Source organism: Zonotrichia leucophrys, chromosome 24, assembly GCF_028769735.1.
Source record: "Zonotrichia leucophrys gambelii isolate GWCS_2022_RI chromosome 24, RI_Zleu_2.0, whole genome shotgun sequence".
NCBI lineage: Eukaryota > Metazoa > Chordata > Aves > Passeriformes > Passerellidae > Zonotrichia > Zonotrichia leucophrys.
In genome coordinates this window covers 3,035,436-3,061,132 of record NC_088193.1, presented here as the reverse complement: position 1 = coordinate 3,061,132, position 25,697 = coordinate 3,035,436, and the positions used below count along the sequence as shown (strand labels likewise).

The 25,697-nt window shown below is 41.3% G+C and overlaps 1 long non-coding RNA gene across 1 annotated transcript in view; it reads left to right on the top strand.

The window, feature by feature from the left end:
- The first annotated feature begins 15,455 nt into the window (after positions 1-15,455).
- The window catches only part of LOC135457432 (uncharacterized), a 33,613-nt gene continuing 23,371 nt past the window's right edge, over positions 15,456-25,697 (top strand). Inside the window, exon 1 of the long non-coding RNA XR_010442728.1 lies at positions 15,456-15,794. This is a non-coding gene — a long non-coding RNA (uncharacterized LOC135457432). The remainder of the gene's footprint in view (positions 15,795-25,697) is intronic.

Below are 25,697 nucleotides of genomic sequence, written 5' to 3'. Positions count from 1 at the left end.
TCCGTGCTGAGGAAGCCCAGGAGCCAAGGGATGAGGGGAAAAGCCCTGATGTGGTTTGGGTGGGAGGAAAAATCCCTTCCCATCCCTACAGCACCCCAAGATGGGAGGAAATATTCCTTTGTCCGCTCAAAAATCACTGCAGTGCCCAGGGTTTTGTTGTGGCTTGGATGTGTTTGCTACTGAGTTGGGAAAGTGGGAAAATAAGGCAGGAAAAGTGAAAAATGAGGCAGGAAAAGTGAAAAATAAGGCAGGAAAAGTGAAAAATAAGGCAGGAAAAGGGAAAAGGGGAAAAGTAAGGCAGGAAAAGGGAAAAATCAAGGCAGGAAAAGGAAAAATAAGGCAGGAAATAGGAAAAGGGGAAAAATAAGGCAGGAAAAAAGGAAAAGTAAGGTAGGAAAAGGAAATATAAGGCAGGAAAAGGGAAAAATAAGGCAGGGAAAGGGAAAAGGGGAAAAGCAAGGCAGGAAAAGGAAAAATAAGGCAGGAAAAGGGAAAAGGGAAAAGCAAGTTAGGAAAAGTGAAAAATAAGGCAGGAAAACTGAAAAATAAGGCAGGAAAAGGAAAAAATGAAAAATAAGGCAGGAAAAGGGAAAAGTAAGGTAGGAAAAGGAAAAATAAGGCAGGAAAAGTGAAAAATAAGGCAGGAAAAGGGAAAAGGGGAAAAATAAGGCAGGAAAAGGAAAAATAAGGCAGGAAAAGGAAAAAATGAAAAATAAGGCAGGAAAAGGGAAAAGTAAGGCAGGAAAATTGAAAAATAAGACAGGAAAAGGGAAAAGGAGAAAAATAAGGTAGGAAAAGGAAAAATAAGGCAGAAAAATTGAAAAACAAGGCAGGAAAGGGGAAAAGGGGAAAAGTAAGGTAGGAAAAGGAAAAATAAAGTGAGAAAAGTGAAAAATAAGGTAGGAAAAGTGATTTTGGGGCTAAGCTGGAGGTGGCTGGATGGTTTTAATGGAACCCTGCATAGTCAGAGGGAAATCTTGAGGGGCTGGGTGGAAATTCCCAGCTGAACTCTTCAAAAGAATTTTTGGACAGCCCATATCTATGTAAGTTATTGCCAAAGAGGGGGGAAAAAAAAAGGTCTGTGAGTGAGCAGTTCAATGGTATCAATGGCTAAAAACCACCAGGGAAGGGGCAGGAAAAACCCACCAAGTCCTGTGGAACGCGATATTGAAAATATCAGATGTTCTATCAGTGTCCTGTGATATGGGGTCACTCCCGAGCAAGGGGGGCCAGGCAATAAATGGAAACAGCTGGGAGATGGACAACAGGAATAATTAGAGGCCTGCAAAAGTGCTCCAAAGAATAATTCCTTGAAAGAGATTGTTCAGATGAGAGAACACGGGAGTAAATAATAAAAGGAGCAGGGAAGGTGAATTGCAGGACATTGAAAAAGCGCAGAAAGGAGAGGGTTTTGTACAGTTGACAAAAAACCTGCGGAGCTCTTTGTCTCTTGACGTGGCTGAGGCCAGGAATGCGGTGGGATTGAAAAATTTCATTGAACATTTGTACAGTGAATGGAAACATCTGCAGTGGAATGGGTGGGATGCTATTCTTAGCAAAGAACCAGCAGCAACCCTCCCACTTCAGGGCACGGTTTAAAGAGTGGCTGGGGAAAGGGGAGGGAAGAAAATTCCTCATTAAAGGTTTTTCCCTTGTGATCCAGGAAGAGATAGGCACAAAAAAACCCCCAAAAAACCCCAAAAAACCCCCACCAAACAAACAAAAAAGAAAACCCAAAAAACCAAACTTCCCCCCCCAAAAAAACCAACCAAACAATAAAACCCCCCAAAAAAACCAAAACACAAACCCCCAAACTTTGTTATCACTTCAAAACAGGTTTGGCATTGCCTTAAATAAATATTTCAACACGTAGCTTTTATTACAGCCTGTAGTTTTTTTATGGTGGTTTATTGCCAAGTTGCCCGAATTTTTTTTTGTGAAAGGAAGGGGAATTTAGGAGTGAAATGAAATTCCTCCCTTTTGCAAATACGGCGTCATCAATGCACAGCTGTACGCAGGTGCTGGGGGGCAGTAATGAAACGAGTTTATTACACTCAATTAAAATTTATTGCACAGGTAGATTTAGGTGCTAGAACTAAAAAAAAATAAAGATTATTATTTGTGGTGTTGCTTAATAGGGAGGGTGAGACTCCTGTGCGGTTTGCGTAGGTGGGGAAGGGCTGAAAATTTTGATTTATGGAGGGAGTTTCTGTAAAAATTATTAATTTAAAAATATCCGTTATTATTATTATTATTATTATTATTATTATTATTATTATTAAGATATATAATTAATAATTATATATCTTATAATAATTATAAGATATTTAGATTTATTGTAAAAATAATGAAAAATAAAATAGTTTAAAATATTAATTTTAATTTAAATTCATCTTCAGCTGGGATGGGGGTCCCAGGGCAGGGCACCTGTGGTGTTTTGCCCCTAAACCCCCTCAGCCCTGGCAGGTGCCTCATCCCAGCTCTCCCCAGTGCCCCTGGATCCCCTCACAAAAGCGTCAAAGAAAACCTGGGGAGCCCAAAATTCAGCGGCCAAAAAAAAAAACCCAAATCCATCCCCAGGGAAGAAAAGAAAGCAGAACAAAACAGCAAAGCCCCAGGCCAGGGGTTTCAGACAAGCTGGGACTTGGTGACACGGGCAGTGAATTTGACAGCTTCTTGCCACCTCCTCCTGGTGGGATTTGCTTTGAACTTTTCTATGCAAACAGGGCTAAAACTGGGCTCAGGTAGGGATTTTATGGCCAATTTTCCTGCAAAGCACAGGGCAGGGCACGGGGACAGTCCTGGCCACCTTCTCCTGGTGCAAAATTGTTGTTAAATCACTGAAAATGCACATGCAGGGAGCAGAATATGATCCCTGACTCCAAAGCAGGCACAAAACACAGAAAGAAGGGCAGAAAAGCAGAAAATACATCAGGCAAAAAGAGTTTTGCTGCATTCTTCAAGTGGGATAAATAAGCATGTATATGTGTGGATATTTATATATATTTATATTTATATAGCTGGCTGCACAGGGAAATTTTGTTCTGTTTTGAAACCCAGATCAGTGCAACAGCAAAATAAAAATGCTGAGCCACCACACAAACCTCTTGTCTCTCTTTTCTGTGTCAACTCTTGCTCCCAGAGAAAAGCATTTCGTTCCCTACTGTCGAGGCAGCAGCAACTAAAGTGAATGTTCATATGTGTGGTGAGGCATTTGTCCCTGGAAAAATAACATCTCTTCTTCTATTAACGTTTTAATTAATCCCTTTTAGTTATGAAATGTAACTTTACATTACATAAAAAAAAATTACATGCAGTCTCTTAATCTGCTAATCCTTTCTCCAGACAAGCTGGTTCTTTTTAAATCAACTGCCATTTTATCAACCCAATGGAGCAGAGATCCGGACTCAACTCTATTCAACAATACATTCTTTTCATGAGAGACTGGCCTAGCTAATATGACACCACAAAGGGCTTGAGGAATTCCAAATACCCAGCTCTTTGGATTAAAAGCATAATAATCCCATGCAGTTTTTTGTTCAGAATTGATAGAATGGTTGTATAGTGAGTCACACTTGTTTGAACTTATCAAAGTAACAATATATCAAGCATTTCGTAGGATGATATTTTATTTTCTCAGGTCGATTCAACTTCTTTCAAGTTTATTTTTTTTTTCTTTTCTTTTTTTTTTTTTTTTTTTGGTGAGCGTGTATTAACGACTGCCAAATGCCCCTGCAGCTAAACAATTAAAACCTATAATTAAGCACAGAATCTGATAGCTGCTGTTTCTGTCCGGCTTTTATATAGACATGAGCATTGTTTGTGCCAGGGCAGCGAGCTGTGAAAGCCCTTCAGGCTGCTGTGACTCCTTCCCCTGGCCATGGGCATGACTTTGCTGCGTTTCCAGATCTGGGAGCCAGAGCAGGACAGCTCTGTGTGTCACGAGCCCCCGGGGACGTGGCCATTGGGGCAGCCCGGCAGCCTCGATAAACAGCCCTGGGGAGGCTCTCAGAGCCCCCAGCCTGCTCCAGAGAGGTTTCTGGGCTTGTTAGAGCAGCCATCAGTGGCATTTCCAGCAGAAAGGCTCCTCCCAGGGAGCTGGGGTGGCCATTGGGGCTGCTGGGACGAGCAGCCCAGTAGCCTTGATAAACAGCCCTGGGGAGGCTCTCAGAGCATCCCCTCCCTCCGTGCTGGGGATGCTGAGCCCCCAGCCTGCTCCACAGAGGTTTCTGGGCTTGTTAGAACCATCATCAGTGGCATTTCCAGCAGAAAGGCTCCTCCCAGGGAGCTGGGGTGGCCACTGGGACTGCTGGGATGAGTGGCCTGCTAGCCTCAATATATAGCCCTGCTCAGGATGCAGCCAGACTGAGCCCCCAGAGAGGTTTCTGGGCTTGTTAGAACCATCATCAGTGGCATTTCCAGCAGAAAGGCTCCTCCCAGGGAGCTGGGGTGGCCATGGCCGTGTTGTGGCTCAGGGGATAATGTGCTCTGACCCCATGATTCAGAATGGTGAACAATTGCATTATTAAAATTACACTATATTGCACTAATACTGCATTAAAATATTGTAATACTGTATTAAAACTATTGTAAAGAGATCCTATCCTATCCTATCCTATCCTATCCTATCCCATCCTATCCCATCCCATCCCATCCCATCCCATCCCATCCCATCCCATCCCATCCCATCCCATCCCATCCCATCCCATCCTATCCCATCCTATCCTAATACCATACTATACTATACTATACTATACTATACTATACTATACTATACTATACTATACTAATACTACAAAGATACTAAAGAGAAACCCGTGGCTGTCTTGGACAGCCAGGACACAGCGTTGAGTGATTGGCCAATCCCTCAAAACCACTTTCACCTGTGTCCAATTAACGAAATCACTTTGGGTGAACAATCCCCATAACACATTCCACAGGCGCCAAACAACAATGAACAGAGATAAGAATTGTCTTCTCTTCTCTGAAGTTTCTCACTGCCTTCCCCAGGAAAAATCTGGGAGAAGGAATGATGTTTCTCTCTGTTTAGAGAATGTGAATAGCTCTGCCGAGGGGAATGGGTGTTTCCATGGCTGGTGGGGTTCCTGCAGAGCCAGGAGCGCTGGGAGCACACTTGGAGGAGTTGCTGGGCTGGACCTGAACACAGCAGCCACGGGAAGGGGCAGCACAGCTGGGAGTGTGTGATGGGCTCCACAGAGGAGGGGACACCTCGATGGCTGCTGTCCTACAGGCTCCAGCAGAGCAAGGAGCAGATATTCCCTTTATTCAGCCCCATTATTCCCTTTATTCAGCCCCAATATTCCCTTTATTCAGCTCCCAATATTCCCTTTATTCAGCCCAAATATTCCCTTTATTCAGCCCCATTATTCCCTTTATTCAGCCCCAATATTCCCTTTATTCAGCCCCAATATTCCCTTTATTCAGCCCCAATATTCCCTTTATTCAGCCCCAATATTCCCTTTATTCAACCCCAATATTCCCTTTATTCAGCCCCCAATATTCCCTTTATTCAGCCTCAAAATTCCCTTTATTCAGCTCCAATATTCCCACTTCCAAGGCCAGGCTGGTCCTCAGGGCCATGAAGGTGTCTCTGCCCACAGCAGGGTTGGAATGAAATGGATTTTAAGGTCCCACCCAACCCATTGCAGGATTTCACAGCCACGCACACAAACCCCGATCCCCGTCCAACATCTCCCCAGAGCAGCAATCTCTCCAGCAGAGCAAGGAGCAGATATTCCCTTTATTCAGCCCCAATATTCCCTTTATTCAGCCCCAATGTTCCCTTTATTCAGCTCCAATATTCCCATCTCAAGGCCAAGCTGGGTGTTCAAGGCCAGCCTGACCTAGTGGAAGGTGTCTCTGCCCACAGCAGAATTGGTATTAAATAGATTTTAAGGTCCCACCCAACCCATTGCAGGATTTCACAGCCACGCACACAAACCCCGATCCCCGTCCAACATCTCCCCAGAGCAGCACTCTCTCCAGCAGTGCAAGGAGCAGATATTCCCTTTATTCAACCTCAATATTCCCTTTATTCAGCCCCAATATTTCCATCCCAAGGCCAGGCTGGGTGCTGAAGGCCATTAAGGTGTCTCTTCCCACAGCAGGAAGAGAATCCATTAATAAAATGGATTTTAAGGTCCCACCCAACCCAACCCATTGCAGGATTTCACAGCCACGCACACAAACCCCGATCCCCATCCAACATCTCCCCAGAGCAGCAATCTCTCCAGCAGAGCAAGGAGCAGATATTGCCTTTATTCAGCTCCAATATTCCCTTTATTCAGCTCCAACATTCCCACCCCCAAGGCCAGGCTGGTGCTCAAGGCCATGAAGGTGTCTCTGCCCACAGCAGGGTTGGAATGAAATGGATTTTAAGGTCCCACCCAACCCAACCCTTGCAGGATTTCACAGCCACGCACACAAACCCCGATCCCCATCCAACATCTCCCCAGAGCAGCACTCTCTCCAGCAGTGCAAGGAGCAGATATTTCCTTTATTCAGCCCCAATATTCCCTTTATTCAGCTCCAATATTCCCTTTATTCAACCCCAAAATTCCCTTTATTCAGCCACAATATTCCCACCCCAAGGCCAGGCTGGGTGCTCAAGGCCATTAAGGTGTCTCTGCCTATGGCAGGGTTGGTAATAAATGGATTTTAAGGTCTCACCCAACCCAACCCATTGCAGGATTTCACAGCCACGCCCACAAACCCTGATCCCCATCCAACATGTCCCCAGAGCAGCACTCTCTCCAGCAGAGCAAGGAGCAGATATTCCCTTTATTCAGCTCCAATATTCCCTTTATTCAGCCCCAATATTCCCTTTATTCAACCCCAATATTCCCTTTATTCAGCCCCAATATTCCCTTTATTCAACCCCAATATTCCCTTTATTCAGCTCCAATATTCCCATCTCAAGGCCAAGCTGGGTGTTCAAGGCCAGCCTGACCTAGTGGAAGGTGTCTCTGCCCACAGCAGAATTGGTATTAAATAGATTTTAAGGTCCCACCCAACCCAACCCACTCCTTGCAGGATTTCACAGCCACGCACACAAACCCCGATCCCCATCCAACATCTCCCCAGAGCAGCAATCTCTCCAGCAGAACAAGGAGCAGATATTCCCTTTATTCAGCTCCAATATCCAATTTATTCAGCCCCAATATTCCCTTTATTCAGCCTCAAAATTCCCTTTATTCAGCTCCAATATTCCCACCCCAAGGCCAGGCTGGTGCTCAAGGCCATGAAGGTGCCTCTGCCCACAGCAGAATTGGTATTAAATGGATTTTAAGGTCCCACCCAACCCAACCCAATCCTTGCAGGATTTCACAGCCACGCACACAAACCCTGATCCCCGTCCAACATCTCCCCAGAGCAGCAATCTCTCCAGCAGAGCAAGGAGCAGATATTCCCTTTATTCAGCCTCAAAATTCCCTTTATTCAGCCCCAATATTCCCACCCCAAGGCCAGGCTGGGTGCTCAAGGCCATTAAGGTGTCTCTTCCCACAGCAGGAAGAGAATCCATTAATTAAATGGATTTTAAGGTCCCACCCAACCCAACCCATTGCAGGATTTCACAGCCATGCACACACAACCCCAATCCCCGTCCAACATCTCCCCAGAGCAGCACTCTCTCCAGCAGGGCAAGGAGCAGATATTCCCTTTATTCAGCCCCAATATTCCCTTTATTCAGCCCCAATATTCCCTTTATTCAGCTCCAACATTCCCACCCCCAAGGCCAGGCTGGTGCTCAAGGCCATGAAGGTGCCTCTGCCTATGGCAGGGTTGGTAATAAAATGGATTTTAAGGTCCCACCCAACCCAACCCATTGCAGGATTTCACAGCCACGCACACAAACCCCGATCCCCATCCAACATCTCCCCAGAGCATCATGAGGGACAACATCTTCTTCTCCTCACAGCTGCCTGTGATGAATCACAACATCCAGAACTTGTCTGGCCAGTGGGTCTGGGCTGGCAGCGCTGACTGGAGCACGGCAAAACCCATTGAGCCTCCAGGGATGCTGCTCCACTGCAGATGCCCTGAGAGAACCCTCCCGTGCTGCTGCCATCCTGCCCCTGCCCTGCTGGAGCAGCAGAAATGCCTTGTGGCTGGGCTGCCCAGCCCTCGGCCACGGCCCTGCAGAGAACACAGAACTTCCTTGCTCTTATTGATGTTTTTGTTTTCATTGTCATAACTCTTCCCTCGAGTTCCCACCCCTCCTGCTCCATATGGCATCTCACTGGGGAACAATGGGGAGCTCTTCAGGGGTTCCTGCCATAACCCTTCAGAAGCAAAGGGTTCTCTGAGGAGCTGGGTGGATTCCTCATCCCAATCATTTCAATATTTCTACTGGATTTCAAAACGAAATACATTCTCAGCAGAATTGGCAGCGCTCGGGCGAATATTTTTCATTTTTACTTTCGACCAACTGTGGAGCTAACCAGAACATTTTGAAATTTGATTCCCCCTGCCAATGCCTGCTGTAAAGAAGGGAAATTCGGGGAGGGTGGTGGCAGAAATGATAGTTAATTTCCCCTCTTTCTTCTCTTGAAGAGACCCCAAAACCAGCGAGCCACCTCCCCAGGCTAGAGGAACAAAAGTGTTAACAAGGAAGCAAACACAATTTAAAACTTCAATTCTGGAAAAGAGAGGGAAAAAAAAAATTAAAAAAAAAAAAAAAAAAAGCAAGCACAGCCATGATTTTTCAGGCCAGACGAGTTCTCCTGCCCTTTGCCAGGGGAATATTGTTTGCAAGCCTCCTTCAAGGAGGGCTTGGTCCCTCCGTGCCCCTCCAGTGCCCCTTTAAACAAACACCTCCCAACGCTGCAGCCATAAATAGCAGCGAGGTGGAAATGCCTGGGTAGGTTTCTATGCCCTCCTTTGTGTGTTCCCATTTCTCAAACACACCAACCTTCTCCCCTTTCTCCCCCCTCCACCCCTTTCCCTCCACAATGTGTGGTTATATATAGAATATTTATAATAGTTCCCTATTTTCCAAGCAATTTTCACCACTGCCACGCAGCAGGGAGAAATTGAGAAATTGCTGGTTGTTTATTTATTTATTTCTCTGTGCACTTAATCCTGCAGAGTGTGGCAAAATATTCTGTCTGGATGGTGTGGAAGGGAGCATGAACGGCCTGTAGATGGATGCATGCACGTTTGTGTGCGCTTTTTAAATGCAGACCACATTGATTGCAATGTGGAACTTATAAAGATGGGAGATATTCTTATCTCTGCAGGAAATAAAGGGGTTTTTTAAGGGAATATATATGGGCAAGATGTTGTTTGGCTCATCCACCTCATTATTCACTTTAAGGCCGGGGAGGCGCATGGGGGGGTTAAAGGTTTGATGGGAAGGGAGTGACAATCCAGGGACAAAGATCCCACTGCTGTCCCCAAATCCTTGGATTACAGATCTGGGGTGGGAAGGGACCTCTGGACATCACTCAGACCAACCCCCATGGCCAGGCAGGGGCCCCAGGAACGTGTCCAGGTGATTTGGGGACATCTCCAGAGGGGGACACTCCAAACCTCCCTGGGCAGCTGTTCCAGGGCTCTGCCACCTCCATGGGAAGAGCTCCTTCCTGGTGTTCAGAGAATTCACAGAATCCACAGAATTTACAGAATTTATAGAATCACAGAATGACCAGGTTGGAAGAGACCTTCAAGATCATCAAGTCCAACCCAGCCCCAGCACCTCAGCTAAACCCTGGCACTCAGTGCCACATCCAGGCTTTGTCAAACACACCCAGGGATGGTGATGAGGTGGAACTCTGTCACAGACATCTTTTATGGAAAATCCTTTCCTTGGGATTTTTCCTCCTGAGAAGCTGAGAGGCCTCAGGAACAAAATGCAAACAATGGTTATCTGCTGCTGTGGAATGCAACAGGTGCATCTGGGATTGGTCTCATGTGGTTGTTTCTAATTAATGGCCAATCACAGTCAGCTGGCTCAGACAGAGAGTCCAAGCCACAAACCTTTATTATCATTCTTTCTTTTTCTATTCTTAGCCAGCCTTCTGATGAAATCCTTTCTTCTATTCTTTTAGTATAGTTTTAATATAATATACATCATAAAATAATAAATCAAGCCTTCTGACACATGGAGTCAGGTCCTCGTCTCTTCCCTCATCCAAGACCCCTGTGAACACGGGCACAGAACTCGTTGTGTTTTATTTTATGTCACTGCTCCTCATCCTGTCACACTCAGCAGAGCCTGGTCCCATCCTCTGGCACCCCTTGGAGGCATTTCCTTGTCACTGAGAGCCGGAGGGGAATATTGGGGGATATCAAGATCAATATCAATGTGCCCTGAGGCTCCTCTCCCACCCTGCCCTCTGCATCTGCTGCTGGCAGCTCTTAATGGGATATGGGGCTTAATGACTAATTACTCCACAGCCCTATTAGTGATCCTCCATCCTATCCATGGGAGAGGGGAAGGGGTTTAAGGGATCAGGGTTCTGATTCCATGGCAGAAGCTGAGGATTCCTGAGGATTCCTGGGGATTCCTGAGGTCAGAGTTTGACTTTTGGATGGCTCCAAGGCAGGCCTGGATGGTGCTGTGCGGTGTTTGAAGGGTATGGAAAATGAAATCAAATTCCTGTCATTGATCTTGGCTCTCTCAGCACCAAGGTTCATTTATTTAAGGTTTGTTTCTCACTCTGGACCCACCTTGCCCCCTCAAAAAGAATAAAAGATTGAGGTGTTTGCATTTTTGAAATCAAGCCCAGTGGGGTAGAAAAAGGGGAGGAGAAAGGGGCAGGGCAAAGTTGAGTCAGGATTTAGGGGGGTTGGATTTAACCCAGGTTCAGTTCTAAGCTTTACAGGAGCTGGATGAAACCTCCAAAGGGTTTGTGTATAAAATCAGCTGTGCTGTGTTTGGTTCAAGGTCCTTTTCTAGAACTCTGAGCATCAGCTCAGGGCTGGAAGCTGGTGAAAAATACCAGCAACGCCTTCACAGCTCTCCAGAGCGTGGCATTGACTTCTGTGACCTGAGTCCTTGTGTTTGCCAGCTCAGGTGGGCCTTTCTTCTATTTATTCATGTATGTGCACTTAAAATTCCTTTTGAAACCTCCCGTGCCACTGAGCTCCCCAAATCCACCGTGAGAACCAGGTGTGGCCTTTACAAGGATTTCTTTCCTGATTCAAAGCAAGAATTTTCTAGGACTGGTACGCCTCTGCCGCACGCAGAACATGAAATATGCTCCAGAACAGTCACAGGCTTCCAGTTTTTTGGATTTTGGGGTTTTTTTCCCTTGACTGCAGTTGCCAAGTGCTGTCTGTCAGGTGCTCACCAACAATGGCCAGGTTGGTGCTGGATCCTCCCTCACCTGCCCCAAGGGCACCTGAGCACTCAGGCTGTTGGTTGGGGTGGATAATTAATTACTTTATTATACTATTTACTATACTAATACAGTAATTAATTACTTTATTATACTATACTATTAATTACTTTATTATGCTATTCACTATACTTATATGCTAATTAATTACTTTATTATACTGTTTACTATAGTATATTTATTTATTATACTATTAACTTTATTATATTATTTTATTATTTACTTTTATTTTAATAATTAATTTACTTTTATTTTAAAAATTAATTAATAATAATTTGTATTATTATGTTATTTACCTTATTATACTATTTACTATAGTAAATATATACTATAGTAAGTATATACTATAGTAAATATATACTATAAGAATATGCAAATTAATTACTTTATTATACTATTTACTATAGTATACTATATTTATTTATTTATTATGATATTTAATTTATTATATTATTTTGTTATTTACTTTTATTCTAATAATTACTTTTATTTAAATAATGAATTACTTAGTATATTATTTACTTTATTATACTATTTACTATACTATAGATATATACTATATATAGATATATACTATACTACAGCACCTGAGCAGGCTGAGGTTGTTGGTTGGGGTGGATAATTAATTACTTTATTATACTATTTACTATACTAATATAGTAATTAATTACTTTATTATACTATACTATTAATTACTTTATTATGCTATTCACTATACTTATATGCTAATTAATTACTTTATTATACTGTTTACTATAGTATATTTATTTATTATACTATTAACTTTATTATATTATTTTATTATTTACTTTTATTTTAATAATTAATTTACTTTTATTTTAATAATTAATAATAATTTATATTATTATATTATTTACCTTATTATACTATTTACTATAGTAAATATATACTATAGTAAATATATACTATAGTAAATATATACTATAGTAAATATATGCTATAAGAATATGCAAATTAATTACTTTATTATACTATTTACTATAGTATACTATATTTATTTATTATGATATTTAATTTGTTATATTATTTTGTTATTTACTTTTATTCTAATAATTACTTTTATTTAAATAATGAATTACTTATTATATTATTTACTTTATTATACTATTTACTATACTATAGATATATACTATATATGTATACTTTATGTATACTATATTACACTAAATCACATCTTAAACTGTTAATTACTTTATTATACTGTATTATTATATAGTATATATGAATAGTATATATACTATATATTATATTACACTATATCACATTACATCTAAAACTAATATAACATTCCATGTCATCTAAACATCCCATTGCATCTAAAACTATTAATTACTTTATTATACTGTATTATTCTATTCTATAGATATATGCTATATATGAATACTATATGTATACTATATTATACTATATCAAATCTAAAACTATTAATTACTTTATTACACTGTATTATTCTATTCTATAGATATATAATATATATGTACACTTTCTGTATAATATATTGCACTATATCACATTACATCTAAAACTGAATTTGCCCGGACTCAAGTGCCCAGAATCTCATGATTTTCACCCAACAATCCTCACACACACACACCTGGCCCTGACAGGCCAAGGAACCAAAACATCATTTTGGGTAAACAATCTCCATTTTGCATTCTGCTTTTGCACAAACACAGGCACAGCAAATGAGACAAGAATATTCTTGGGAAGGTTTGTGCCTTGCTTTTCGCTGTGAGGAGGAATGTGGGGCTGCACCTTCCCTTCCCTTTTCCCTTCCCTTTTTCCCTTCCCTTTTTCCCTTCCCTTTTTCCCTCCCTTTTTCCCTTCCCTTTTTCCCTTCCCTTTTTCCCTTCCCTTTTTTCCTTCCCTTTTTCCCCTTCCCTTTTTCATTCCCTTTTTTCCTTCCCTTTTTCATTCCCTTTTTTCCTTCCCTTTTTCCCTTCCCTTTTTCCCTTCCCTTTTTCCCCTTCCCTTTTTCCCCTTCCCTTTTTCCCCTTCCCTTTTTCATTCCCTTTTTTCCTTCCCTTTTTTCCCTTTCCCTTTTTCCCTTCTCTTTTCCCTTCCCTTTTTTCCCTTCCCTTTTTTCCCTTCCCTTTTTCCCTCCCTTTTTCCCTTCCCTTTTTTCTTCCCTTTTTCCTTCCCTTTTTTCCTTCCCTTTTTTCCCTTCCCTTTTTTCCCTTCCCTTTTTCCCTTCCCTTTTTTCCCTTCCCTTTTTCCCTTCCCTTTTTCCCTTCCCTTTTCCCTTCCCTTTTTCCCTTCCCTTTTTCCCTTCCCTTTTTCCTTCCCTTTTCCCTTCCCTTTTCCCTTCCCTTTTTCCTTCCCTTTTTCCCTTCCCTTTTTCCTTCCCTTTTTCCTTCCCTTTTTCCTTCCCTTTTTCCCTTTCCTTTTTCCCTTTCCTTTTTCCCTTTCCTTTTTCCCTTTCCTTTTTCCCTTTCCTTTTTCCCTTTCCTTTTTCCCTTTCCTTTTTCCCTTTCCCTTTTTTCCTTCCCTTTTTTCCTTTCCCTTTTTTCCTTCCCTTTTTCCTTCCCTTTTTCCTTCCTTTTCCACAGCCTCAGGTGAGGTTTGGTGGCCTCAGGTGTCACTCACAGCCAGGGTTTGGGCTCAGCACTCCCTTGTGCTGGGTTGTGAATTATCGATCTCAGGTTCTCACCTCCAAGTGCCTTTATTGAAATTTTAACAGTAAAACCTGTGCAGGAAGAGCCCAGTGCCCAGCACAACTCAAGAGATTAAATTCAAACGTTTTTTGGGGTGCACTGACAGATTTACAACTTAAATGTTGTGCTTTGAAACAATTTCAGGCATTTCATATCAAGGTAATATAGTTTGGCCCGAAAAACAAATGTTTGCAGTCTCATTCATTAATTACCATTATGAGAGATCCAAGCTCAGAGCTTTCTATGTTCTGATCCAAATCTGTTTCCCTTGGCCTCATCTCAGCGCTGTAAAAATGACTTTCCATCTCTGCAGTGCCTTTTCCTGTGGCATTCTGGAAATAAAAATTAATTAACCCGTAACGCAAATTTGCCAAAGCTGGGGAAAGGAACCCCTGACTCTTCCAAAGGTGTTGCTCTGCATGAAGGTCTGGGCAGGAGGAAGCTCCTGATGGTGCTGCCACGCTCAAAAATGCACCTTTTAAAGGGGTTTTAGTAATGCTGTGTGGGCAAAGTGAGCATTCAATATTATTCCCTTCCACAGATGGAGAAAACAGTCACCAAGTGACTAAATAATTTGCTTTTAGTCACATGGAGAAGAACACAGCGTTCCTCAGCCGAGCCACGTGATTTTCTTGTTCCTCTCCTGCTTTCTCACCATGGAATGGGGAATCTAAAGGTCTGGCTCTCTGTATTTTGCAAAAAGGGAAAGATCTGGGCCTCCTTTGAGAGCCCACAGCTCCCTTGCAGCGAGCTGTGCTCATGTCCTGGCTAAATTTCAATTTGCCAAGGTATTTTGGATTTTTCTAAAATTACGCTCTGGCTGTGCACGACTCTTCCTCCCTGCCAGGTTCAAGTTCACGTTGAATGTTCTGGGTTTTAAAAGGCTCTGGATGGTTCCACCATCCAAAGGTTTGCTTTGCAAAGTTCAGATTCCTATTTTAAATCTGGATGGGAGAGTCTGAGATGGGTGTGGGGCTATGGAAATGCCACCAAGCCACTGTCTTGCCCGTGTCAAATTTATTTTTATTATTATTGGTACCAATAATAAACCTATTGCAATTGTTATGTAATAGCACCTCCAAAGTTCTTTTGGAGTGTGGTACCTTGCAGAGGATTATTAATTTTTTTTTTTCCCCACATAACTTCCAATTGAAGTTTTAGTGATTTCAACTACTTAGAGAAACATAAAATTGTGTTTTATCCAGGTTTGGGCTTTTTTTAATGCGAAAACAGAGACTTGTAGGCAGCAGTTGAGATAATTCCCCACCCTTCCTGGGTGTATTCCTGATAAATACATGGTGGGGAGGTGATTCCTGAATGAATAAATAAATTAATCCCAGGAGGAGAAAAGGTATTGTCACAGAAAGGCTGAGAGGAATTTTGTGATCACAGAATCCCACACTGGTTCGGGATGGAAGGCACCTCAAAAATCATCGATTTCCAACCTGCTGCCATGGCCAGGGATATATTTTGATATTTAAGGATGTGTTAAAACCACTTTTGGGGCTGCCCTTGCTGTTGGTGCCTCTCCCCTTCATCCCCACTCCTGCTCTCTCCTGAGCACAAACGTGCCTGTTAAAATTCTCCCTGGCAATGTGAAAACAGCAGAAAAACCATCCTGGCGTGTTCTGGAGCATCCACCGAGATTTTCCAGGGAGAAAAGAACCCTGAAGGGGAAAAGCCATGGGCAGGCTGGGGCTGGAGGCGGCGTGGGAAGGGTTAAGGATTCCCGGGCTGGCTCTGCTGTGCTTTCCAGGTAATCAGGATAAAGCCAAGCTCATTATGAACGGGATGAGCCGGGTGTAAAATACCTCGAGCAGGGGGTGGTTTCTTGGAGAGCAGAGCCGGGGGGCGGGGGGGTTTATTTTGATTTTTATTGGTACCAACAACAAACCCGTAGCAATTGTTATGTAACAGCAGCTCCAAAGTTCTTTTGGAGCGTGGTCCCTCGCAGAGGATTTGTGATTTTCTTGCTGTCAGCAGGGCTGGGGCTGCCTGTGCTCATTCCTTGTGTCTGTGCAGAATCGATCCGGCCGCTCAGACATCCTGGGTGTGGCGGAGTTGTGGTTTTATTTTTTTGCTAAGCTGATCCTTGTAAGTGGCTGAGATTTATTTATTTATTTATTTTTTAATTTTATTTATTTATTTTCCCCCCTTCTCCTTTCTCTTCTTCTCCTCCTCCTTCAAATGGCTGCCTGGCTGGAGGAGCTTTGTGCTTTGCATCTTTTGTGATTGGGGAAGGTGTAGGTTGGATATGGGGAAGAAATTTTTCAGTGAAAGAATAATAAAGCACAAAGCTTAATAATAATAATAATAATAATAATAATAATAATAATAATAATAATAATAATAATAATAATAATAATAATAATAATAATAATAATAATAATGCTCTTCCCAGGTAGGTGGTAGAATCGCCATCTCTGGATGTGTTTAAAACAGACTGGCCATGGCACTTGATGCTATAGTTGAGGTTTCAGGGCATAGCTTGGACTCAATGATCTTAGAGGTCTCTTCCAACCTCATTTTTCTGTGATTATTTTCTGTATTTCTGCAGCTGAAATTCTGGGATTGGGCATCCCAAGCTCAGGTTTTCCATCCCAGCCTTCCCTCCGTGTCTGCAGCTCTCCAGCTCAGCCCCTCCTCAATCTCTCGAATTTAAACCTTTGCAACTCCTCATTTTCATGCTCTGCAGGGACTTTTACAAGAGGTTTGAGCGATTATAGGGAAAGAAAGGTTATTCCCTTTAAAATAAAAGTATTGGAGGGGAAAAAAATAAAATGCTTACAAGTGCACTACAAGTAAGGATCATGTTTCCTAGCATGGTATAAGTGCTCATTTGCTTTATAGTGCTCTCAAACCTGAGTTAAATCCTCCTGAATTGGGTGTTCAGCTGAAGACAGGGCTGGCTGATGATACATCTTCCAGTTATTGCAAAATAGGAGTTTTGCTCACCTTCCTAAAGGGAAAAAGAAAACAAAATAAAGCCCTTAAATTATTTACATTTTGGGGTTTTACAGCCCTGGCAGTGGGATGTGCAACACAGGTCACAGTGGGGTTTTTTATTTTATTTTTAGGGTGCAGCCTTGGGATCAGAACTGTGAGATTTTTTTTATTTTAATTTTATTTTCTTTATTTTTAGGGTTCAGCCTTAGGGTCAAAACTGTGCTGAGCCTTTCTAAATTCTCTTTTCTTTGTGAGGGTTTTCCACAGTGAAATTCTCCTTGCCCAGGGTGATGCAGGGCTCTCTGCTCTCACTCACTGTGCCATGGGGAAGGGAAGATGCTGGAATTCTCCAAGGAATGTGGAGATTGTGCAAAAGCAAAATGGAATTTATTCTTTACATTAAATCTTTGCACACTTGCAAAACCTGATGGTGAGCTCAGCTCAATAGGAAAATTCCCTGGCCAAAATAGATTTTAAAATTTTTCTTTAAAATATTTCATAATATTCTTTATTTAATACCATTATTTTTTATTCTTTCTTAAACAGGAGCTATAAGTGGTTTCCAATATCTGGAACCCATCAGCTTCTGGAGGTACCTGATTATTATTAATTTAAGGCTGCCCAACAAAATTCTGCTCTTAATGACCAAGAAAATTTGCTCAATAATGACTTTTTTTGTCTTTTCTGTCACCTCTAGATCCTTGCATAAAGAAAAGTCAGTTTTCTGTGCTAAAAAACTCAATTATTACCAATGTCACACTTTAAAAAAAAAACAAAGAAAAACCCCTCCAACATTTCCTCCTGGATTTTCCAACCTCTTGGCCACCTCTCCTCTTTCTCCTTGCCTGACTTTGCCCTGGTTAATATTCCAACAGGTGTTTCCTTTTTCAGTGGAATTTTTTAGGCCCTGTCTCGAGAGGCCTCCTGCATAATAATGCTGTGTTCATTATGGGCCTGCCTTGCTGGGAGAGAACTTTATTTTCTTAACCCCAGCATTTCCCCTCCGTGCAGGAGGGGCAGACTCGGGCATTTCAACATCTCCTGCTCTCTGATTTTTTTATTAAATCTCCACATGGATTGGGATTTTTGAGAAAAACCCCACATGGATTGGGATTTTTGGATGAAATCCCCACATGGATTGGGATTTTTGGATGAAATTCCCACATGGATTGGGATTTTTGGATGAAATCCCCCTGTGGATTGGGATTTCTGCATGAAATCCCCACAGGGACTGGGATTTTTGATGAAATCCCCACATGGATTGGGATTTTTGGATGAAATCCCCACATGGATTGGGATTGTTGAGAAAAACCCCACATGGATAGGGATTTTTGGATGAAATCCCCACAGGATTGGGATTTTTGGATGAAATCCCCACATGGATTGGGATTTTTGGATGAAATCCCCACATGGATTGGGATTTTTGGATTAAATCCTCCTGTGGATTGGGATTTCTGCATGAAATCCCCACAGGGACTGGGATTTTTGATGAAATCCCCACATGGATTGGGATTTTTGGATGAAATTCCCACATGGATTGGGATTTTTGGATGAAATTCCCACATGGATAGGGATTTTTGGATGAAATCCCCACATGGATTGGGATTTTTGGATGAAATCCCCACAGGATTGGGATTTTTGGATGAAATTCCCACATGGATTGGGATTTTTGAGAAAAACCCCACATGGATTGGGATTTTTGGATGAAATCCCCACATGGATTGGGATTTTTGATGAAATCCCCACATGGATTGGGATTTTTGATGAAATCCCCCCATGGATTGGGATTTTTGAGAAAAACCCCACATGGATAGGGATTTTTGGATGAAATCCCCACATGGATTGGGATTTTTGGATGAAATCCCCCCATGGATTGGGATTTTTGATAAAATCCCCACAGGACTGGGATTTTTGGATGAAATCCCCATAGATTGGGATTTTGAGAAAATCCCCACAGGGACTGGGATTTTTGAGTAAAATCCCACATGGACTGGGATTTTTGGATGAAATCCCCACATGGATAGGGATTTTTTGATGAAATCCCCACAGGATTGGGATTTTTGGATGAAATCCCCCTGTGGATTGGGATTTCTGCATGAAATCCCCACAGGGACTGGGATTTTTGATGAAATCCCCACATGGATTGGGATTTTTGAGAAAAACCCCACATGGATTGGGATTTTTGGATGAAATCCCCTCATGGATTGGGATTTTTGATTAAATCCCGCCGTTCATTGGGATTTTTTTATAAAATCCCCTCATGGGTTGGGTTTTTGCATGAATTCCCCCATGGATTGGGACTTTTGGATGAAATCCCCCCATGGATTGGGACTTTTGGATGAAATCCCCACAGGGATTGGGATTTTTGGACGAAATTCCCCCATGAATTGGGAATTTTTGATTAAATCCCCATTTCACCTCAGCCCTGCCAGGAGGACGATGAAGATTTAAGGGAGAATTGAGGCAAAAAAAAAAATCTCTTTTTTCCCACCATTTTTTTTTTTGCACAGAATCTCATTTTTTTTTTTCTTTCTTTGAAAATCACCTCAATTCCACTTTTGTGACCATTGGAAAGGGCAAAGTTAAAATAATGAAATTAAATCTTCAAGGTTCATCCCTTGGCGCCCTCGGTTGTGTTCTGGTATTTCTGGAAATTTGTTCTGGTGACATTTGGGTTGGAGGGGTGACAGGAGCCACTGGTTCATTCCCATTTCAATTTTGAGGTGATTTCTCTGCCTGCTGTGAAATTTTCCCCTTTCTACCTCTGGATGATGCTGAGATAGAAAGAGAAAATTGGGTTTTTTTTCAAGATTTTGCCAACTTTAATTTTTATTTTTTTTTTAAATAATGGTGCAGGGATTTAGGAATTTTGTGCCAAATCTTCTCTTGCTGTTTCACCATGTGTAAAATGCTGTTCTGTGCAGATTTACCCCCAAATTTGGGTTTTTTTTCAATTAAAAAAACCAACCAGAAAGGAAAAAAATAACAATGCAAGAGTCAGATCCTCACATTATTCGAGGATTAGCCAGTTATGGTTTGTCCCAATATTAGGTGACAAAGATTTGTCCCAGTATTTGATTTTATTAAATCAAATATTGATTTTAATTGATTAAATCAATTATTTATTGATTTATTCAGGTGGCTTGGTGACTGTTTTCTCCATATTTGATTATATCCGCCAAGCCAAATTAATCTGTGGCATCACATAGTCTGTGACATTGATTATATATATTATTTGTATTTTATATATAATATAGATTATATATTTTATGCTTACATATATTATTTATATATAACATATAACATATATAATATATAATATATAATATATAATATATAATATATAATATATAATATATAATATATAATATATAATATATAATATATAATATATAATATATTTTATGCTTATATATATTATTTATATTTTATATACAATAAATATGATATATTTTATTATTCTCCATAGTTATTTATTATGTATGGCAAGGGAGCAGAAGGAAAGAGAAATTGGAGTGCTGAAGCCATAAAAATTATGAATAGATTGGGTTTTTTTGTTATAACTCCATTAAAAATTGAGTGCACTCGAATGTTGGGCTATTCTTACTGCAGATCACTTTTTAAAAGGTTAAGGCCAAATTCCCTCTCTGTTTGGAATTTGGAAGCCTCAATACGATGCTACAAATGATTGGAAATCAGAAAATTGCACTTCTTGGGAGCTTTAATATTGATTAAATAAATTATTTGTTAATATTGATAAATATTGATGAAATAAATCATATATATATTCATTTATCATATATTGATTTACTCTGTAAATAGCTATCAGGAAGGTAGACGTGGGACTGGATTAAGAAGTGAAATTATCAGATTCAGATATTTAAAAAAAAAATCCAAACCAAGCCTGCAACACTGCTCAGTTTGGTGGATTGGGACTTAAAATATGGAAATACCAAAATTTTATTGGGTTTATTCTGTGTCCAAATATCAAGGGCAGGGCCCTTCAGAGACTGCAGCAATTACTGACACTTAATTTTTTGCAACACAACAAATATTTCACACCACAACTCTAAGGGAAATTCTTAAATATAAATGATTAAATTAAAAGAATCATGAAATCTGATTAGATTTATTCTACTTCTTCACTTGGCTGATGGCAATTAGAATCGATATTCTTGTGAATTTTTAGCCTACCCATGCATTATTTTGGTGGTTTTATCTCTGCTTCTGCACAAAGATGAGTTTTGCTTGGTCATCCTTGTGAACACGCAGATGAAAATATCTGGGGATAATTTCTATTCTAGATTATAGAAACGGGGATGAATTTTGAATTCAAGGATGTAAACTATGGGATATTCAGAATTCTAGTTGATATTTATAGCTACTTCTTATTTTTTTAATGCTCACACAGGCAGTAATATTTAAAAAAAATGCCACAAATCTAAATATTTTAATAGTTAAAATATTGATCAAAAAATCCTCATTTGGAGAGAATTTTATGCTCCTGTTTCTTTAAGGTGGGCCCTGTGCTCTGCAGCCACTGTTTTCCAATATTTGGAATGATGAGTAAATAGAATTACTCCCCCAGCCCATCCTTTCTGTTTACATTGTGTAATTACCAGCCCCTCTCCATGCCTCGCAATAATTGACTTGATATTGATAAATAGATTAGCTAATACACTAAATGATTATTCCCCACTAAATGAATCAGGCTGCTTTTGACTTCAAGTGCCATTAACAATAAATGCATGGATTTGGGACAGCTTTTTGCATTTTGCATTAAGCAGCCCCTGGAAATAATAAAACACCCAGAGAGCAGGAGCAGAGCCCAGGATGCTGCTCCTTCCCTGGCCTGGGCAAAATCCACCTTTCCCCATCTCCTGAATTCCTTCCTGGCACCCACAGCATGGAAAACTTTGCCTGGAAAACTCCCAGGAGAGGTTTAGAGCAGATATTAGGACAAATATTAGGATATTATGGTGTATTAGGATATTAGGTTTTAGGGTATTTGTAAATATTTTCATGGTAAGGGTTGGGAAGCATTGGAATGGGAGTGGTGGAGCCACCAGCACTGGAAGGGTTAAAAATGTGTGGATGTGGTTGGACTTGATTTTAGGCATCTTTTCCAAGGTTAATCCATGATTTTAGGGGTTTTTTTAAAGCCTTTTTAAGGGTCAGGATGGGTGAAGATGAAACTCAGGGTGGGTGTTCCATCCATGGTGTCACTGTGCCGGGTTTTGGGGTGACCACCCATCTTTCTGGGGGTATTTATTCCCCAAAAATAGCGATTTTATCACCTTGTTGTTGGTGATGATGATAATTCCGAATTCCTGTAGGACTGGTCCAGTGTGAGCTCAGCCAGGGAAACTGGGAAATTCTGGGATTGACGCATTTTAATTTTCAGATGGAGAGGTCACTGAGTCAGGTTTTGGGGTCACCACTCACCTCTCTCAGTAGTTTTTTTTTTTTTTTTTTCCCCAGAAGAGTGATTTTATCACCTTGTTGTTGTTAATAATTCCTGTAGAATTGGTCCAGTCTGAGCACAGCCAGGGAAATTGGTACCAATACATCAAATTTCTTGGTCCTGGACCATTTGAGTCCATTCTGGGATTGAAGCACTGGAATTTTCAGATGGAGAGGTCACTGTGTCAGCTTTTGGGGTCACCACTCACCTCTCTCTGAGTGGTTTTTTTTCCCCAAAAATAGTGATTTTATCACCTTGTTGTTGTTAATAATTCCTGTAGGATTGGTCCAGTCTAAACACAGCCAGGAAAACTGGTACCAATCCATCAGATTTATTGATCCTGGACCATTTGAGTCAATTCTGGGATTGAAGCACTGGAATTTTCAGATGGAGATGTCACTGTGTCAGGTTTTGGGGTCACCATTCACCTCTCTCTGAGTGTTTTTTTTTTTCCCAAAAAGAGTGATTTTATCACCTTCTTGTTGTTAATAATTCCTGTAGAATTGGTCCAGTCTGAACACAGCCAGGGAAATTGGTACCAATACACCAAATTTCTTGGTCTTGGACCATTTGAGTCAATTCTGGGATTGAAACTGGAATTTTCAGATGGAGAGGTCACTGAGTCAGGTTTTGGGGTCACCATTCACCTCTTATGGGGTGTTTTGTCCCCAAAAAGGGGTAAATTTATCACCTTGTTGTTATTGCTAATTCCTGTAGGATTGGTCCAGTCTGAGCACAGCCAGGGAAATTGGTACCAATACATGAAATTTCTTGGTCCTGGACTGTTTGAGTCAATTCTGGGATTGAAACTGGAATTTTCAGATGGAGAGGTCACTGTGTCAGGTTTTGGGGTCACCACTCACCTCTCTCTGAGTGGGTTTTTTTCTTTTCCCAAAAATAGTGATTTTATCACCTTGTTGTTGTTAATAATTCCTGTAGAATTGGTCCAATCTGAACACAGCCAGAGAAATTGGTACCAATACACCAAATTTCTTGGTCTTGGACCATTTGAGTCCATTCTGGGATTGAAGCACTGGAATTTTCAGATGGAGAGGTCACCGTGTCAGGTTTTGGGGTCAGCACCCACCTCTCTGGGGGTGCTTTTTCCCCAAAATAGAGTGATTTTATCACCTTGTTGTTGTTAAAAATTCCTGTAGGATTGGTCCAGTCTAAACACAGCCAGGGAAATTGGTACCAATACATCAGATTTATTGATCCTGGATCATTTGAGTCAATTCTGGGATTGAAACTGGAATTTTCAGATGGAGATGTCACTGTGTCAGGTTTTGGGGTCACCTTCTACCTCTCTGGGGGTGCTTTTCCCCCAAAAATTGTGATTTTATCACCTTGTTGTTGTTAATAATTCCTGTAGGATTGGTCCAGTCTGAGCTCAGCCAGGGAAACTGGGAAATTCTGGAATAGAAGCACTGGAATTTTCAGATGGAGAGGTCACTGTGTCAGGTTTTGGGGTCACCATTCACCTCTCTCTGAGTGTTTTTTGGGTTTTTTTCCCAAGAAATAGTGATTTTATCACCTTCTTGTTGTTAATAATTCCTGTAGCATTGGTCCAGTCTGAGCACAGCCAGGGAAATTGGTACCAATACACCAAATTTCTTGGTCCTGGACCATTTGAGTCAATTCTGGGATTGAAACTGGAATTTTCAGATGGAGAGGTCACTGTGTCAGGTTTTGGGGTCACTATCCACCCTTCTGTGGGTGTTTTTTTTCCCCAAAAGAGTGATTTTATCACCTTGCTGTTGTTAAAAATTCCTGTAGGATTGGTCCAGTCTGAGCACAGCCAGGGAAATTGGCACCAATACAGCAATTTCTTGGTCCTGGACTGTTTGAGTCAATTCTGGGATTGAAGCACTGGAATTTTCAGATGGAGATGTCACTGTGTCAGGTTTTGGGGTCACCTTCTACCTCTCTGTGAGTGCTTTTTCCCCAAAAATTGTGATTTTATCACCTTGTTGTTATTGCTCATTCCTGTAGCATTGGTCCAGTCTGAGCACAGCCAGGGAAATTGGTACCAATACACCAAATTTCTTGGTCTTGGACCATTTGAGTCAATTCTGGGATTGAAACTGGAATTTTCAGATGGAGAGGTCACTGTGTCAGGTTTTGGGGTCAGCACCCACCTCTCTGGGGGTGCTTTTTCCCCAAAATAGAGTGATTTTATCACCTTGTTGTTGTTAAAAATTCCTGTAGGATTGGTCCAGTCTGAGCACAGCCAGGAAAACTGGTACCAATCCATCAGATTTATTGATCCTGGATCATTTGAGTCAATTCTGGGATTGAAACTGGAATTTTCAGATGGAGAGGTCACTGTGTCAGGTTTTGGGGTCACCATTCACCTCTCTCTGAGTGTTTTTTGGTTTTTTTTCCCCAAAAATAGTGATTTTATCACCTTGTTGTTGTTAATAATTCCTGTAGGATTGGTCCAGTCTGAACACAGCCAGGGAAATTGGTACCAATACATCAAATTTCTTGATCCTACAACACTTCTGGACCTATTTGAGTCAATTTTGGGGTTGAAACATTGGAATTTTCAGATGGAGAGGTCACTGAGTCAGTTTTGGGGTCACCACTCACCTCTCTCTGAGTGTTTTTTGGTTTTTTTTCCCCAAAAAGAGTGATTTTATCACCTTGTTGTTGTTAATAATTCCTGTAGGATTGGTCCAGTCTAAACACAGCCAGGGAAATTGGTACCAATCCATCAGATTTATTGATCCTGGACCATTTGAGTCCATTCAGGGGTTGAAGCACTGGGATTTTCAGCTGGGAAGGGCTGGGTTTGCCCCTCTGGAGCAGCTGGCTGCTCCCCCAGGCAGTTCTGGATGAGGTCTGGGTACCTGCAGAGCCTCAGCCCTGCCCAGGCTGCCAGCCTGGGTGATGGATGGCGATTCTGCACCTTGGAGGAGGCAAAGCTGGCCTGGGTTTTGTGGCATTGGGTTTGCAGCTGCTGCCTGCACCTGGGAAGGGCAGGGAAAAGAACTTTCCTAATTTATTTATTTTTTTCCCCTTTGTCTGCAAGGAGGGCGCAGCAATCTCTAGGCTTTAATTCCACCGTTCATCAATAGTAAAATCACTGTTTAATCAGAATTGAGGGTGGGATGTAGCAGTGAAAATGTGATTTTTTTTTTTTTTAAAGGCATTTAAATTCTCATCGCTTTCCTTTCTTTCCTCTTTTTGCAGTCTCTTAATTAACCTTAATCCTGGCCAGATAATGTATGAAACCTCAAATATCAG